Source organism: Phalangium opilio, unplaced genomic scaffold, assembly GCF_054372755.1.
Source record: "Phalangium opilio isolate 3A_F unplaced genomic scaffold, DU_Popi_V2 ptg000031l_1, whole genome shotgun sequence".
Classification (NCBI taxonomy): domain Eukaryota; kingdom Metazoa; phylum Arthropoda; class Arachnida; order Opiliones; family Phalangiidae; genus Phalangium; species Phalangium opilio.
The window spans coordinates 9,882,570-9,901,051 of record NW_028324158.1 but is presented as its reverse complement, the minus strand read 5'-3'; the positions used below and the strand labels follow the sequence as shown (position 1 = coordinate 9,901,051).

General features: G+C 34.7%; 1 protein-coding gene and 1 long non-coding RNA gene across 2 annotated transcripts in view; one reads left to right on the top strand and one right to left on the bottom strand.

Annotated features, from left to right (window-relative positions):
• Window positions 1-18,482, bottom strand: part of LOC149690502 (uncharacterized) — a 285,407-nt gene that overhangs the window by 146,999 nt on the left and 119,926 nt on the right. The gene's annotated exons all lie outside the window — the stretch shown is intronic.
• Window positions 1,308-18,482, top strand: part of LOC149690501 (uncharacterized) — a 148,064-nt gene continuing 130,889 nt past the window's right edge. Inside the window, exon 1 of the mRNA XM_089870088.1 lies at window positions 1,308-2,113. The gene's annotated coding sequence lies outside the window, so the exon portion shown is untranslated. The remainder of the gene's footprint in view (window positions 2,114-18,482) is intronic.

Genomic DNA, 18,482 nt, shown 5'->3' with positions numbered 1-18,482 from the left:
TTCGTTCAATTCAGGATCCAATTAAAATTTAATAACCGCGAGTTTTCATTAATTTTAAGCCTATTTTTAATTTAGTTTTTTCTTCTCTCTTTGAAACTCTTCCTCTAGGTTTAATTTTCTCACGTCATTGTGGTGGTACGGTTGCTTATTTGCACGACGCATGCGTGGCACTACCATGGAATTTCATGGTAACGTTGTATTTTAAGTTTTATTATAATTAGAATGTTAATGGTTTGAAAGTTGCCGATCGGAGAAAACAATTAAATATATTGGGTAAAACAGTCTAAATTATTTATTCAAATATTCAATTTCGCGTTAAAATTAATTCACAGTTTAGTAAACATCATATTCCCCCTCATTTAAATATTTGTTAGTAGAATGGAAATAATCAGGAAACCGTTTACTATTTACGAAGTAAACACTAAAAGTTCGGAAACTTAGTATCCCCGCACCACCTTGAGAGTTCTAAAACTATAATTTATTTTAATTGTCCCTTCGCCCCTTACCAACGAGAGAAGGTCTGGAAGGAATTTAAAATATTAAAATAAATCGCATTGGTGCCCCGACTTTCGGGGATTCAGCCCCCCGCTTAGCAAAATTGTTTATTGTAATTAGAGAGCATATTAACCGGGTCATTACGAATGTATATCTATTTTCTATCTAACGAGGGGTGGGATATTTGTTTTGTTAATTCATATTTATCTGTTTTATTAGCATGTCTCAAGATAAAGAGCTACGTTCAAATTCTCATGGAATTATTTGTGGCATTTATAGAAGACTCAAGAGTTATTAAACGTCTATTTGGAAACTATTCGACACCTTTATATCAACAATATCAAAGACTGGGCAGGGGGCATTTGTACAAATTAGTTCCTGATTCCCTGTGCAAACACGCGAAATATCCACCTTTGAAAGTTCCTCGAACAAATAGAAGAGAAGCTATGGCGGCTTTAGCGCCAAATCGTTGAAAACTGCGCCAAATTTTATTATTATGCCTAGTACGTCTACTCGCGCGTAGATGTCTCTAGCTACCCGATCAAAATTATTTGGCAGCGGAGGGCAAAAGGTGGCGCATGCGTAGTGACGGTTTTCATCTCCCGCACGTTGGTTTCTCCGCGAGACCTTTCTCTCGCTTATCTTCGAAAGCAGCGAGGAATAAAGTGAGATTGGATATAAAAGGGGAAAGAAACAGGGGGTGAAAACAAAAGCAAACCCGGCAAGGAACGGGCGATGGAGATAGCGAGCTGGAAGAAGAGGGGGGTAGGTTGCTTGGAAATTAAAGAGGGCAACGCCTCCCTCAGATTTTTCTCCCCCAGTGCACACCCTCCCATCCCGTTTCTGCGCAAGTTCCCTTCGGCAGGCCCTAATGGATACCCGTAGTTCTTTCAAAAGCTGCGTGAGTAGTATAGCCAGTGATCCTCCTAACATTTGGCAGTACAACGCCGTCGTGAGGAAGCCGAACCGTTTTCTTTGCGAGTACGCCGAGTTCGAAAACGCGCCAAAATCACGGTCTCGCGTCAACCGGGAAGATCGGGACGTTTCCCCGCGTTTCTGTGACTGTGTTGTCTTAGCACCGGTGTCGTTATTTTAATTAAAGTAATTACAATTACTGTTACATCAAGATTCGTCATAGTTCCGTCGCCAAATCAAGACTTAACCGAGGTCACTCGCTTCAGCTTGCTGAGCGAGAAAGCATCCCCCAAGTCGGGCATTCTTAGACTCTTCTTCTAAGCCTTGTCAGAACTAGTCGGATTTTTCAATTTACCGAGGAAAAACGATAAACCGAGGCTTAGCGAAAAAAACTGTTTATCGTTGTAATTTCGGTTCTCGGACTGCCTTTTAGGCCGTAACCGCGCTCGTTGTTCGGTATAGTATATAAGGAGATTGCGTTATCAAAGATAATTTGGCGATTACACCGATTACTAGCTGTTGCGAGTCATAAGAAGATTTTCAAGTATGAATTGTCAACTTCAAGTAGAGTGATTATACCATTTGCGCGATGGGTGTCACGGCAATGATGTTACGAGGAACTTATCAAGTATCGTCATGTGGATCGTCGTGTCTTCTATAGGCTGGAAACGTGTCTGAACAGTGATTTCTTCTATTACATTCCGTGAGTAACATGTTTTTGTCAATGAGGGGGTTTGCATGGGTTTGATTTTGACGTTGTTTAAGCCAAGGCTTAAGGCGACATGTTCTAGCGCCTACATTCGAAACCATGCTGGTTTTTGGTTGATAGTTTTGTCGTGTTTGTGAAATATTTAAATTTCTAGAGACATTTTTATTCATATGCATGAATTATAAGGTAGCTGAAGCGGAACGTTTTAAACCAACACATCCTTTTGAACAATTATATTTTGATATGCAAATGTGATGGGGAATTAGAGAAATGTTATTTCAAGATGGAAAATCATGGAAATATTATTAGGGCTGTAGGTTAAGCAAATCTTTTTGCGCAACAAAGGGAATTTTTAGGTCAGGGATATGTCCAGTAAATTAGGGAAATTACAGAAATTAATTTAAAGATCATAATACTCAAGAGTATTTAAAAGAAATTACTTATGGAAACACGATTTATCAAATTCAATTCCGACATTCCTTTTTTTTTTCATCATTTATTTAGTAATCCCCTCGAAAATTTGACAGCGTAGTTTTAACCGTACCTGTAAATAGATAAATTACGCATTTTATATTGCTCAGTGAAAAGCTGTTCGCCTTTATAAACACCTGTCATTATTACCAAACATTTTGACAGCTACATAGAAACAGAATAAATTGTCGGAATACAGTTAAAAAAAAACCTCCCATATAAAGTTTCCTTTAGACTATACGGTTTTTATGAATTTAAATAACACAATTTAATACCTAATTTAAGCCCCTAAATCTTTAAGCTATTCAAAGCTAATTTTTACTCATCGCGCCCCCTTGTTGTACCCCATGGTAAACTTGTACACTGGCCTGTATTTTATTAATAACATCTTCCTGTGAAGCAAAGCGATTTGGCAATCGTTCAAAAAGTAGCGAAAAACCGGGCGTCAAAAATAATTTAGACAGAAATAATTTACGATTTTACCTTATTAAAGAAGTAATAGATTTTGTTAATATAGCACCACTTCCCATTACATTATCAGGGATGGCACAGTATCTGGGAGAGTCAGGGATTTTTTTTTAAATGTCAGGGAAACGTCAGGGATTTTTTTGAAAATGTCAGGGAAACGTTTGGGATTTTTTTGAAAATGTCAGGGAAACGTTTGGGATTTTTTTGAAAATGTCAGGGAAACGTTAGGGGATTTTTTGAAAATGTGAAGGGAAACGTTAGGGAATTTTTAAAATGTCAGGGAGATGTTAGGGAATTTTTAAAATGTCAGGGAGATGTTAGGGAATTTTTAAAATGTCAGGGAGATGTTAGGGAATTTTTAAAATGTCAGGGAGACGTTAGGGAATTTTTAAAATGTCAGGGAGACGTTAGGGAATTTTTTAAAATGTCAGGGAAACGTTAGGGATTTTTTTTAAATGTCAGGGAAACGTTAGGGATTTTTTTAAATGTCAGGGAAACGTTAGGGATTTTTTTTTAAATGTCAGGGAAACGTTAGGGATTTTTTTTAAATGTCAGGGAAACGTTAGGGATTTTTTTAAATGTCAGGGAAACGTTAGGGATTTTTTTAAAATGTCAGGGAGACGTTAGGGATTTTTTTGAAATGTCAGGGAAACGTTAGGGATTTTTTAAAATGTCAGGGAAACGTTAGGGATTTTTTTAAAATGTCAGGGAAACGTTAGGGATTTTTTTAAATGGTCAGGGGAAGCGTTAGGGGTTTTTAAAATGTCAGGGAAGAGTTGATATTTCATTTTCTTACTAATTAATTTTATGATTCATGTTTTTAAACGTCGAAAGATAAGCTTTCCATTCCATTGAGTCACTCACAAAGAGCCTGAAAGTCTAGTCGAAGCAAGTTGTTATTTCAAGAAGGGTGGATTTTCAATTAAATTTTCCTAGAATTCAGTTAATTAAATCGTCTACTGAGTATTTGCTTGAATGATAGATTATCTAATTATGAGGGTTTTGTGGAAGGTTTTTTTTGGGTAATTTCCCATTGAAATTTCGCCATTGGGTAGAATATTTTTCACCTGAAAACTATAAGAAAGAAAAACAAAATATATTTTAATTAATATTAAATGCCAAAGACGGATTGCGTTCCCAAGATTTATGACCCCAAACCAGGTATACTCAATTATGACCCCAAACCAGGTATACTCAATTATGACCGTACCGTACGCAAGTCAGATCAAAATGCCATTAGTTGAAATGTTTGACTGCTAATTTATGACCTTTAAACTGGAGTTGAAAATGTGATAAGACCAGGGCTCCCACCATGTCCCTAAAATACCTAAAACCCCCTACTTTTTTTTTGAGGTCCCTAAACCACCATAGAAATGTGATTTGGTCCCTAAATCACCATATTCCTAGTTTAATGTGCCATCAGCTTATAATATTCAACCCAAAGTCCAATTTACACATTTATATTTCTTATTTCGTTGAAAAACGAAAAAAGACTGATTGTTAAGTGTGATAGAATTGTGATAGATAAAACGTAGTAATGTAATAAACAAAAACTAAGTCAGTTTTATGATAAAATATTTTTACAAATATCTGACTTTGTCATTTTGTGAAAATATAAGTTCAAATAAAGATCCCATTTTGGTTCCTATTTGGTCCCTAGTTTATAAAATTCGGTGCCTATTTCACCCTATTTCTAGCCTAAAAAATCCCCTATTTCCCTACTTTTTTTTAAGATTTTGGTGGGAGCCCTGTAAGACACACCTCAGAGGCTCACAATCAAACCAGATGTAGATGTATACTTCCTTCAGAATTATGACCCCAAATTCAGTTATGGGCATTACCTCGAGCACTAATGACCAAACTTGAACTTAGACCTTTGAAAATCTCTCTTTTGAGTATTTATAAATTATGACCTTCAAGCAACAACTAAATATATCCCACAAATATTTATTTCCTACACACCGAAGTTACAAATACCCTCCATTAAACATATACCCTGACCTCGAAACTATTTTTAGAATGGTTATGACCCCAGAGTCCAGGCGCTTCTCAAGGGAATAGTGTTACTTGTCAACATGTTTACTAGAATTCTCTCAATATTTTAAATTAAAGCGCGACCATTAAAGCTGTTGGTAGATTATAGATTACCCTTACTCAAGTAATATAGACAGCCTTATCCAATCATATTTGAATACAGGGTATTTTTGATAAGTCTGCCATGAATTTGGGCGATATTCTTTGAGAAATCAATTTTGAGTCGAAAAATGTAACTTCGATCTCCGCTAATCATGTCACGTGTCATACATAACTATGTCTTTGTAGTCCGTATCTTTCGTCCCAAGAATACAAGATCACGTGGTCAAGCTCCACTTAATTTTGAAATGATCTATTAAATCTTTATTATGAGTTTTTTGACATACACAACGGAATATTTCAGTATGTTTTAATGATATTGAACGTTGAAATTAAACTCTGTTGGGTTTTCCCTAATTTAAAAATGTTTTCTACTCCCCCCTCCCCCGGGGGGTGCGGATTCCCCCCCCCCTTATTTCCCTACGTAAGCAAAGGGTTGCCATACTCTAATCACATTCGGCCATAAATAATGCAGAGTTTAATATATATATATATGTATCTCTTTAAACCTATTTTAATCTCGCTTTCATTTCCATCGGTAAACAGAAAAGATAGAAAATAGGAGGGAATGGAAGAATGTCATTTTCCAAATTACATTTATGGCTGAGAGGGCCAAAAGTATAATATTATAGACGGGAAGACGGGAGAGCGCCAAGGCCCAACAAATATTAAAATGAGTGTGTGTGTTATATGCTATATACCTACCATATGACCAGTCTCTTTTATACCCTAAATTAAAGCATAGACAAGGAAAGATTGAATCAATACCAAACTGTTTTGGATATGTATTCCTCCACGTTAGTTAGCAAATGTAACAGGCGTTAAGATATTTGAATTAGATGTTTTGGATGATTATTTATTTATCTGGTGGCCATTTTTAAAGATGGCGCAGAGAATTAGAATTCAAGGCAGTTAATATGGTATGTTGAACTAGTATAGGAAATATCAGTGAAATCCTTTGAATAATTATTACGGGCGTTGTTTCGTAATTAAGGCTTTTTACACATTTTTAGCCGCCATTTTTAAAAGATGGTGGAGGGAATATTCAAAGCAGTTGACAGGATATATTGAACTAGTATGAAGTATGATAAATATCAGTGAAATCGGTTGTGTAATTATTACGGACGTGCGTTGTTTCGAAATTGTGGTTTTTTTTTTTACATATTTTTCTCCGCCATTTTTAAATATGGCGGATTAAATAATATTTAAGCTAGCCTATGGGACGTAGTAAACCAGGGTACTAAAATTAAATATCTGTTGATTAATACGGACGTTATTTGTTTCGTAAAGAGAAGTTTTCACTTGTTTGGCAGCCATTTTTAAAAGATGGCGGAGGGATTGTAGCGAATACTACTTGAAAATAATTGACCTCCATTTTCCAATGTGGCCCCTGAATATTTCTTATTTAGTTTCCAGTATTTATTACCCATGTAAAACTATATTCAGCTTCGAGGGTGACGTAGTTAAGCTATGTAGTTAGAGCTGGGATTTGAAAATCAATCTGTCTTTCTACTTTGTGCCAGCGCTGTCCTGGTGCCTGTATTATTAGTCTGTGGTCCAGCGGACGCTCTTATTGCGATTTATTATACTACCACCACGGCTACATGTAGACTATCTATCCATGGTTTTCGTGTATATAATATTCTTAACGCGCGTATACCGCGTATACTGTTCCCGTTTCGGGAAAATTGCAAATTTTCATTAGCCGTAAATCGATAATAATAGTGTTATAATAAGAGGGGTAAGAGTGGCAGGGTAAACTGGGCGGGACCTCTTTCTAACCAAGACTTAATTTGATTTGTTAAGCGAAAATCTAATGTTCTCTATGCCCTATGTGTGTGTGTGTGTGTGTCTTTCGCCTTTAACCTTTTAACCTTTGTAAGGTTAGGGTTTGGTCGGTTTTTATATCACGTAATTCATACCGTGTTATCCAGTTATCAAAATTATATTATCGTTTGATTATCTGATGATTTTATATTAGAGATGTTGGGGGAGTTATAATATCGTATTGGGAAAGAATTAAATTGAGGTTTTGTGCCTATTTAATGGTATAATTAATTTAAGTTCTGTAGCTGTTGAATTATTGGAGGTGGAATATGGAGTTGAAAATTTGCACCGTTTCTATGTAGTTTACAGAAAGCTGTTGTTACTATAAGAAGCTTAGATTACGCATAAATAAATAAATAAATTAATTAATTAAAAATAAATTTATATACATATATAAACAAAATAAATTAATTAAAAATAAATCAATTAAAGAATATATAAACAAAATAAATTAATTAAAAATAAATCAATTAAAGAATATATAAACAAAATAAATTAAAAATAAATCAATTAAAGAATATATAAACAAAATTAATTATAAATAAATCAATTAAAGAATATATAAACAAAATTAATTATAAATAAATCAATTAAAGAATATATAAACAAAATTAATTATAAATAAATCAATTAAAGAATATATAAACAAAATTAATTATAAATAAATCAATTAAAGAATATATAAACAAAATTAATTATAAATAAATCAATTAAAGAATATATAAACAAAATTAATTATAAATAAATCAATTAAAGAATATATAAACAAAATTAATTATAAATAAAATCAATTAAAGAATATATAAACAAAATTAATTATAAATAAAATCAGTTAAAGAATATATAAACAAAATTAATTATAAATAAAATCAATTAAAGAATATATAAACAAAATTAATTATAAATAAAATCAATTAAAGAATATATAAACAAAATTAATTATAAATAAAATCAATTAAAGAATATATAAACAAAATTAATTATAAATAAAATCAATTAAAGAATATATAAACAAAATTAATTATAAATAAAATCAATTAAAGAATATATAAACAAAATTAATTATAAACAAAATTAATTATAAATAAATTTCTCAACGCTATAGGTTAGATATTCTAAAACTAGAAAGTTTCTCTCGTAACAATAATAAACATAAAGGATTAAAATCTAACTAGTTTCTAAATTTTGCTAACCCTCACAGGAAACAAATTTAAAATAATTATAGATACACTTCAGCTTTAAAATTAAAATAAACTTTAGAGATATCATCAAATCAAATCAAATATACTGTACACAATTAAAATCCAACACACAACGCTTTGCAATATACGAATACAAAGCGGAGGTAGGCAAGGTGTTAGATACAACGAAACGAAACAATTTAGTTTTAAAAGTAAACCCAACTCTAATCAGTAATACTGCAGCAGGATTTAGGCTTAACTGAACGTAAAAGTTTAACCTCTCCAACCACCCCACCCTCTGGTTGCATTCTTCCAAATCTGCTTCTCATTATGTTTAGAAATAACCGTAAATTATACCTTAATTAAAGTAGTACGAGGCGTAATAAGGCTCTGCACCTTTGCTTTTCCCCTCCCCACCTCTCCTCTTTTTGATATCCTTAATAAGCTGCATTTGTCGGGTCGCCCGGCCCGGACCTAAGCCTAATGAACGTTATTTTGCCTCCTTATCAGTGTGTGTGTTGTTTATTGAAGGCGCCGGCTCGCTAAAAGCTTAAGCCTAAAACGAAAACTGAAAAGAGAGAGAGAGAAAGATAGAGAGGCTCAATGTGTGTGTGTGTTTGGAGGGGTCTAGCTTAATTTCCGTTCTAAAAGCTGCCTATTTATTACGACGCCTCGCTTATAACAATTACTCAGCCTTTCTCAGCTTGACTGGCTACCAATAATTGGACCATTGTTGAAGGCTCTCTCTCTCCCATGCATTCTTACTTGTGCCAGTTACCAATAACTACTGTAGCCTGCGCAACTTGGAACAGCTTGCGCCTGTTAGTGTAGTGTGCTAAATAGATTTTTTTATTTATTTTTTGTTGCTTCTTTGGCTTGCTGCTTTTATCATCATCAAGATTTATTTTTAGTTGCAATTGCATGAGATGGTGGGGTTAAAATTGTCTACAGTGTTAAAGGTTTATTTATTTATTTATTTTTTTGGTTGGGTTAAATTTAGGTTTAATTATTTTGTTGTTGTGTTTTGTATACTGTTTTATTTGTTTTTGTTCAGAACTTGATCCAGATTTTTCTTTAATGTTTGCATCCTGTTATGATACCGATTACGGTGAGTAGCCGGCCCCTCTATTTTGGCTAATTCCGTCATATCATAAACTTGTTCTAACTAGGAATTAGTTAAGATTAATTTAATTTAGTTATCTTACCCAAAATATAACACTTTTAAACATCTTCGCCCAACGAAACCTTTATTCAGAATTAAGCTCATACAAATTCCTCTCTACGTTTAAATTCCATTAAAACGATATCACCTTGAATTTGGTCACTCATGTGACTTAAATACAGGGGGCTTTTACTTAAAATTTTACAAGTGTTACGTAATAACGCTATTAAAAAAATACGTCTGCTTTATTCCTAGCTGTTAATTTTATCCATCGATCCCATACAGAAGTTCCTTATTCCTACGCGTGTTTAACACGATAACTAGCCTTTCTCTATATTGAAAACGTATCTTGAACCGAACTAATCGTTGAGCGCCTTGGTTTGCCTTTCAATTTCCCATTGAAAACCGGTTTTTTTCAATAGGGAATTTTGAGTTAAACCAAGGCGCATAATGGCTATACGGTATTTCTCCCTCCCTTCTGTTGGTAGTACCGGAGGGTCTGGTTCCATTAGTGCGAGCTTTCCAACCCCCCTAGTCCTCTTTCCCCCCCCCCTTTCGGGCCTGCGGACAGACGGCGCGGGGTCTAGAGTAAGTCGAAGTCTCTCCCTTCCTCCCTCTTACTCTTCGGTTCGGAATCTCTCTCACTCTCTCGTTAGGCTTAATTACAAGCACCGGAAATAAACAGCTTTCTAACGCCCGCTAATGTACTTCCGGTCATGTGACAAGCCCATCTTGCTAGAGCAAGACGAGATTAAATCCAATTTCGAGATATAGCCCAGCCTATCCTAGCCTAGGAGCCACCCAAAGTTACTCCTTAGGTTTTAGGCTTAATAACCTATAGAGTAAGGAGGGTAGCGAATGAATGCAATGCAATGCACAAAAGCTATACCTTTGATGTTTCATCTTTAGTTAATGAGGGTTTAATTTGAAGAGGTTCAACCCCCCCCCCCCGGTTCCCTTCCGATCTCGACATCACAGCCTTTACCCGATTTAGTTTTAACAATTTTTGTATTGTACTTTGAAATATTCCCCAGAATTCATCTCTTTCAGATTTCCGAAAGTTTATTTACTTTATTTCGTAAGAATTTTTGAGATACTGGTAACTTACTTTAAAATCACGTGCAAGGCATGCATTATGTAATTAACGGTTTCCAGGAGTTAATTACACGTGTTGTAAACAGCAGTTGTTTGTCTCTTCTTTCTCAAAGTTTAATTTATACAAGAAAAAGAAAAATATTTATAATACTTTGAATTATCTTTTTTTTTCTTTCAATATCGTCAGAAATTTATATAAATTAAAATTATCTCAAGATTATTATAAAATAAATGCTAAAACATTGTAGTACAATAAATTTAGGAAGATTTAATTGAGTTTGTACATGTATATATTAGAGGTTAAATTGAGTAAATTCAAACACAGCCTGCCATAATACCCTTCGCGTATATTCATCCATTAGGTAGATTGACTTAGGTCTCGTTTTAATCAAGGTAAATTTACTATGTTAATGCGATTTTCTAATTGTATTTTGCTCGTATTTTTGTGAAGTCCCGGAGATCTCTTAGTCTAATTAGTTCCGCACCATTCATTAATTAGATTATTAAGATCGCCGTATACCTTTTAGGGATATATTTATTATACCTAAGTTAATTGGCTTGATTAAATCCTTATAAAAAATGCATAGATATTATTAGAAAATGTTCCGTTATTATAGAGGACCTTTAGATGAATACATTATCTTGTATCGATTTGATATAATAAGAGTGGATTAAGACTTGCAATTTAGTTCATAAACAGGTTATATGGTGAGTAAATTATGAGTCGAAAATGTAGTAAATTCTGTGACATTTTCCCCAAGGAATGCCGTTTTACATGTTATGATTTGAGTGTGTTTTATCTTGAATTATGTATGACTCATGGACTAGTTTACGCAAATAATATATCCTTGAAATCGGCGGACGCGTCCCATGTTTCGAAATGTTTTACCTTAATATAGTTACTTACACAAACACTGACTGACATGTTTAAAAGCCTATTCAATGTTACCTTACACAACTATTGTACCAAAGGCTTTTAAGTCTTTAAAGGGAGAGTGAAAAGCTAAATCAAGTGATTTTTCGTAGATTTTTCTACTAATTATAAGACCTATCTGCGTAGTGAAACATTCGTGAAATATCTTCGAATGATTTTAAAATTCTAAATAGGTTCAGATTTCACTCTGCAAATTTTTTTTTAAATTTGCACCTCCGACCAATCGCGTAACGCCCTGCCTTTTTGTTAACAGAATTTACGTGGATTAAATTTAGCGCGCGAGATTTAATAAAAATTGCACGAGGTGTCACAATCTTGGCGCGAGATATTGTTGAAATTTTTGGTAATAAGATGACTGGGCGTTACTTTGTTGTGATTGGTCGGAGGTGCAAATTTCAATTTATCCATGAAATTTATGAATGAAAACTACTTTGAATTGAATTTTAAAAATAATTTTAAGAGGTATTCCCTGTATGTTTCCCTACGCAGAATGCTCTTATAATTAGTAGAAGAATCGATTTAAAATCCCTTCCCTATTCACCTTACCTTTAAAGAACCGTGGATATTCGGTACATGGAAGTAACATTTTTTCTTTGGTCAATATAGAAACGGCCTTTCTTCTAGAAAAGTTAGAGGAATTATTAAACATACTAAAGTCCCCTCACTTTTTCTTTGTGTTTGAAAGAACTTTACCATTAATGATATTTGTCTTTTCGGCTGAGAAACTGTCATTAAGTGAGAGAGAGAAAGAGGCAAAGTATATTTAAGTGTATTTAAGAAATATATTTCACGTGTTCATTCATTCATTCAGTTCTAACCTGAAAATTTTAACGGGGATTTTGTTAATGAATAACAATAACCCTTTTTCTTAACTATTTTTATTTTTATTTATTTATTTTTTTGCAAAGAGACTTTTATTTACTGTTCTCTAACTATGGCTGTTAGGGTGTCAAATAAAGATGAGGGAAACGTGGTTGCAGTTTCAGTAACGACAGTAATATTGAATAAATTCATGTTTGTACGCCAGAAACGCTAGGAAACCATTAATAGCGTCCAAAACGGCTTTTGTTACCAACACAGTTTTAGGTCGTAGGTCTATGTACTTTTTACCTCCCAAATGATGTGGTGGCGAAGGTAGGAGTGGTTGGTCACGGTGTCTTGTTATTGTTTGATAGTTATATACCTCTTAAAAGACCCCTTTTAGTGCCCTTTTATCCATACATGCACGTATACCAAAGGCAGTTGGCAGCTAACTCATTTTACCACGTTGCCATTTCATTGTGGAAGCTGTAAGAGTGCCAATTCGTTTACGACAATGTTAAGTTATGCCACGCTATACTTGGAAAATGAGAGAAATGTCAACTAGTGTTTACATACCAAATGTATAGTACCTAAATGTTTTTAAGTATTTTTATTGTATTTTTGAAACACTTTTCGTGTGTTTAGTTGGTTTAGGGTTTATGGGCGGTTATAGGCTATTCGTCTTGCATGGTTAAGTTGGAAGTATGGGCCTCTCGATACCAAAAAAAAAATGACTCCCTTTGTTTTATATTTTACACGCATGGTAAGTTTCAATGGGTATGATAACGATTATTTTCGTAATTCCTTCGTAGACAGACCCTAATTACCCTTGATATCCAGTTATTCTGAATTGTATGGAGTTCGTAGTAATTCAAGCCGTTGTAATTACCCGATATTGTCCATTATAAAGCTTATTCTTTGAACGTTTAATATTTGATATGACCTATGACCTTCTCTATCGTGTCTTTGGACATTCTGTTAAGACATCGTATTAAGAACGGCCTTTTTCTAAATATAAAAGGAAAAATATTAATATTAAATTATCTCATATTACAAATGACAAGTAGCATTTAATTAGTCTTAAAAATCTCAAGGACTACTGTACCATCCGCCATTGCTTTAGTAGCGTCTGCTAGTTAGAATCCCTTACCCCTACTGGATTGGTTGAATTCTCACAGGCTGTTAGAGGTAAGGGTAAGGTAAAATAATTCTCCAGTCACTAATGCGCAATAATTTGGCGCTTATCTTACTTACACACCCATAGTGACAAGAGTCATTGCCAAAGTGCAAAACTGCAAGCACATCTCGCTAAGTAAAAGACCGCCATGCAGTATGCTCTCTGAAATACTCTGGGAAATTCTTAAAAGCATATATTCAATTCAATTTCGGAAATTTCCTATATATATTTTTCGTTGAAAGCTTTCAAGCAAACCTTATAGAAGAGAAAGCCAGTCGGAGTGTTTTTGTGTTGACAAGTCACATTTCTACAGTAAGGGGAGCTTTAGCTATATAGTCTTACCATAAGTTTATGAGTGATATGTTCCATTCCATAAGTATAACACTACCTATACTAAGCATTATGCTAGAAACTTACAGATCAAGCTATAGTTCAAGGGAGAATTACTACAAGCGAGAATTCATTGGCTATTCACTCGGTGGTTAATTTTGCAGTCCATCTAGTTCTATTTAGTCTGTACTAAGCCCAAATTTGACAGCGCCTTACTCACCAGGCCTCCCTCGCTTTACCTCGAATCTATGACCTACCTCATTCAGTAACTTCATGATAAGCTCCATGCAGTTTGTAACCAGTGACACAAACTTATGGAAGGAACATATCTTATAAACTTATGACATAGTCTTACTAGCGTCTTTTTTTCTTGACTCATATTCCTGTAAATATTACTTCTTCTTCGTACCAGGGATATGGGTGGTGGTAGTGGTGGTGGACATTTGGAAAGTGGCACGGTTCACTCACAACCACTTTCTCTCTCTACTTTCATTTTAAAAACAAACATAAACAGACACAAAACGAAGAAGAGAGAGTCAAGACAGAAAAAAAGCTTTTTATTTTAAAGTCCAGACGTCCATTTTCGTGATTGACGACGACCCCGCCGCATAGCCTTAATATCGGCTGCTAGAACATACATTTTCCCATTGCTCTGTGTTTTGTTTTGAGGTGTGGTTGGTTTGGTTATATTTCCTCTAATGGTCCTAATACCCTAAGTAAGATGGTCGAATGGCATTAGAAATAATGTCTTTATACCATCTGTTTATGTAAATAATATAAGAAAAAAACCCAATGTACGTAGACATTTTGTCAAACATTGAAAATTTAAGTTAAGAAATATTTCGGTTGAGGTTGAATTGGTCAGGTCCAATGTTAGGAACAGCTCCTAAATTTGAAGCGTCAGAACTCTGGTGTCATAATAGGAGCCATGACCTCTTTGAATGGAGTGTCAGAGATTAATGAAAATCCTCAATCTGTATCACGTGACAACCCTAAGCCTTACCTTTCCAAACGATATACTAAATAATTTTAGGTGTTGGGCTCGATTGTAAGCAAACTGTCCAAAACATTCTCACACTATTCTATAGCAGGGTTCGTACGGAACCTTGATAACCTGGATAAGTCAGGGATATGGAAAATAAGGGATAAGTCAGGGATTTAAAACATTTTCCTAAAAAGTCAGGGATTTTGTTTGGCATATCAAACCATTCTTCATGCAATGATAAATATGAGCCAGGTGTGATGAAGTTGACTCTGGTAAACACGTTAAAATGGTCAGGGATAACCTGGAAAAGTCAGGGATTTTCAATGTAAAAATTTCGTACGAACCCTGTATAGACTAATTTTGAATTACATTAAAAGCGAATTTAAATCACTGTGCATTAAAGTTGAGTGAGTGACACTTGAGGATCACTTAAAACCACATTTAATCCCCAACGGATATATCACCCTCTCCCTCTCTCTCAAAAACTTGAATTCCAAAAACGTTCCTTGAATACTGTGTGTGTTTTACCACTAAAAAAACCTTACCATAGAATTGTAGTATAGGGGTGGTGGGTATATGCTTTTGCTATAAGCTGGAAATCAAAGCACTAAGCTTTAAGCTCGAGCTTTTAGCGAAGATGGGTCTCCTCCTGTCTGCAGAGCGGCAGAGTACACACACTCCCGACTATAGTATACTATAGACTCCCCCATTGGCTGTATAAAATTCTCATTCGATATAAAAACCTTTTTGGGTCCTCGCTTATTTGTACAGGGTGGTACGGACCCTAAAGTACAGTGACAGGATTTGTACGAACCCTGAATTAGCGTCGTCTTTCAACGTCTTGCTTAAATTTGAGGAGTCATCCTTATAGCACTCCAATCATAACTTGAAAACTGTAACCCTTACGGCAGAATTCCGTAGAAATTACAATTTGCGACTCAAAAATTTATTGCCTATAGAACCATCACATTGTGGTACTTCCCTTTTTTGGAAGGAACACCCTGTATATTTAGGGATGGCTCTGCAGCTTCTTATATGTACAATCCTATCACTTCGCCATCTCTCTCTCGCTCCCAAATCCGTCTATATTTCTATATATATTTTTCACTCTGTACCAAGCACTCCGGACCCGGGAGTGGATGAACTACATCCTCCTGTACTTTTTATTAAAGAAGCCCAATTTCCGCCCCCTTTTAGTGAGTGGTCTTTTGAAATTTTAAAACCTAGAGATCCGCTTTGCTACAGTTGTAGTGTCAGATCTGCTATGTCATATTACTATAAATTGTGCAGTTCCATTTGAAAAAAAGGGTTCTATAATTTCAAACTGAAAGTTTAACCAGTGTTACGATATCATAAAATGGAAGGCGATTGGTTGCTAATTTTCCACGTATGCCTCGAATTTATCCTGGTATATTTGCGATTTTTCCAGGAATAATTGCGAATTTCCATGAAATTATAAATTCTTTCGAATTTATCCTCGTATATTTGCGATTTTTCCACGAATAATTGCGAATTTCCATGAAATTTTAAATAATTGCGAATTTTTTTACGAATACTTGCGAATTTCCATGAAATACTAAGACTTTTCCACGAATAATTGCGAATTTCTATGAAATACTTGTGAATAATCTACGAATAATTGCGAATTTTCCACGAATACGAACCGTCAAAATGAAGAACTCCTAATTTATAGCTCCGGTTAATCGTTGAATAATTTTTTTGCTTCAACTTCAGGAGCGTTTTGACCTTGCGATTATGAAAAGTATTTAATTGGATCCCCTCGTCTTATTTTACCCAAAAAATCCATCCTTATTTAAGCAATTGTAAGAGACCTTCAACGTTAAGTAATATAGTGAAACAGGATAATGCGATGTTGACCTTGGTCGGCTTAAAAAATGTACTAAACTTGACTCTCTCTCTCACCAAGCTGACTGGGGCTATCCAACATTTATTTTTTTATTTTTTAAATTAATGTAGTTGTTAAGGGCTTGTAAAATACTCGTTATGCAGTTAGATCTCTCCTGTTTAACTTCAATCTTTTCCGAGATAAATTATAAAGAACTAGAAATAAATCCCGAAATTTTCAAGTCCTTTAAGTGGGTGGGACTTTGAGATTACTGACAATTAAAATTAACGTATTTAATTAACTAATAATTATACGTTTTTAAAAATTAATTTATGTTCAAAGGGTGTAACCCTTTTTTTAAGAACAAGAAGTCTTCAAGTGAATTAACCACAACCAAGAACTTATTAAGCCATTAAGAACATAGTGTCTTTTCAGGTTTTGCCTCTGGTACCATTATATATATTTTTTGTAATGCTCCGGACCATTATAGATGGCGTAATGAAGTGTCGCGAACCTACACTAATTATGCTACCAGGATGGGGTCAGAATATCTGCTGTAGGTTCTTAAATTAATAGCTTTAATACGTTCTTGTTCTTGACACAATCCTTAAAATTCACTTATCATAATTTTATAATCTTGTTTGAACTCTTCTTAAATCTTAAATCTCATTCAGACGACTTAAAACTTAAGATAAAAAGCACTTATAAAGTAGTTATATAATTAATTTAAATCTCTTTATCATAAAAAGAATTTAAGTAAAGAGAAATTTTTCCAATTTTTAATGTTCAAAATTTCTTTGTGTAAAGTCACTTTACGAAATGAGTGGTTTTTAGCCCAGAAAAGCTTGAAAGAAAGTGTATGGGAAGGGGGGGGGGTAAGGGGGTACAAGACCTTCATACCCCCGTTCTTCCATTAGGCATTAGCGGAAAGGTCTTTCAAATGTCCCTTTCCCCTTTTCCTGTCATCCCCTTCCCTATTCGAGATCTTGGTCCTCTTTATCCATATCGGAAGTTCATCACCGGAAATACATTCTAGGTGTTAATTACACCTTAACCTTAGGGTTTTTCGTCCATTTGATGCATTAAATATGTTTAGGAAGTCTTGTAGCTTTATATTAAGAAATAGTTTTATTAAAACCTTACAATTTTAGATTTAATCGGCATTTATTGCTAAGTTTAGTTATCATGTTATTTTGATTTATACCCTTTCTTAGTTGCTTTCGAAATGGGGCTCTTGAATATGGTAAATTGGTCCTATTATGAAAAGCAATTGACTTGAAAAATATGAATTTGGCAAGTTTTATTCTAAAATACAATGCCCGGAACCCTCGATATTTTGGCTGATTTTTACTGGTAAGCTAAAGGGGGGAATATAATACCCCTTGGCATTTGAAACATCGCGGAACCTATTGTACAACGGCGCAGGCGCGAATAATTGTAGAAGATGAGTAGATTTCCATAATGTACTCTAGTTATAGACTTCTAATGATGAACATCTACCCACACATGTTAGCAAAGAGAGAGGGAAAGGAGGTCTGTGAGCCTTGCTTGCTTTATATACAGTTCTTGTACCTGTCATAAGCAATCAGGGCCTGCTTTTACCGAAAGTAGAGGGGGTGCAGTATATATAAGCCATTAAGGGAATTTCTTCTCCCCCTTCCCTCCCCCTCCACTCTTTCCCGAAGCCTTGCCTTGGTTAGCCTGCTTCTGCTTACCGCCACTCTATCTGATTGCTCGGACTCAGCCTTAAAGAACCCCCTTTTTTCTTTACTTTCATCCAAATCTGTCTCTCCAAGAGGATTGTATTGCATCGATACGTCATTTTTAGATGAAAGTGGATGCTTATCTTGTACCGAATATCAAGAAGGAACTATCGGCGGCGGGAGGGGGGGCGATGGGGAAGGATCGTTCGATGGGGGTTAAGGCTTAACTAATTAATAAAGTGATTAAAAC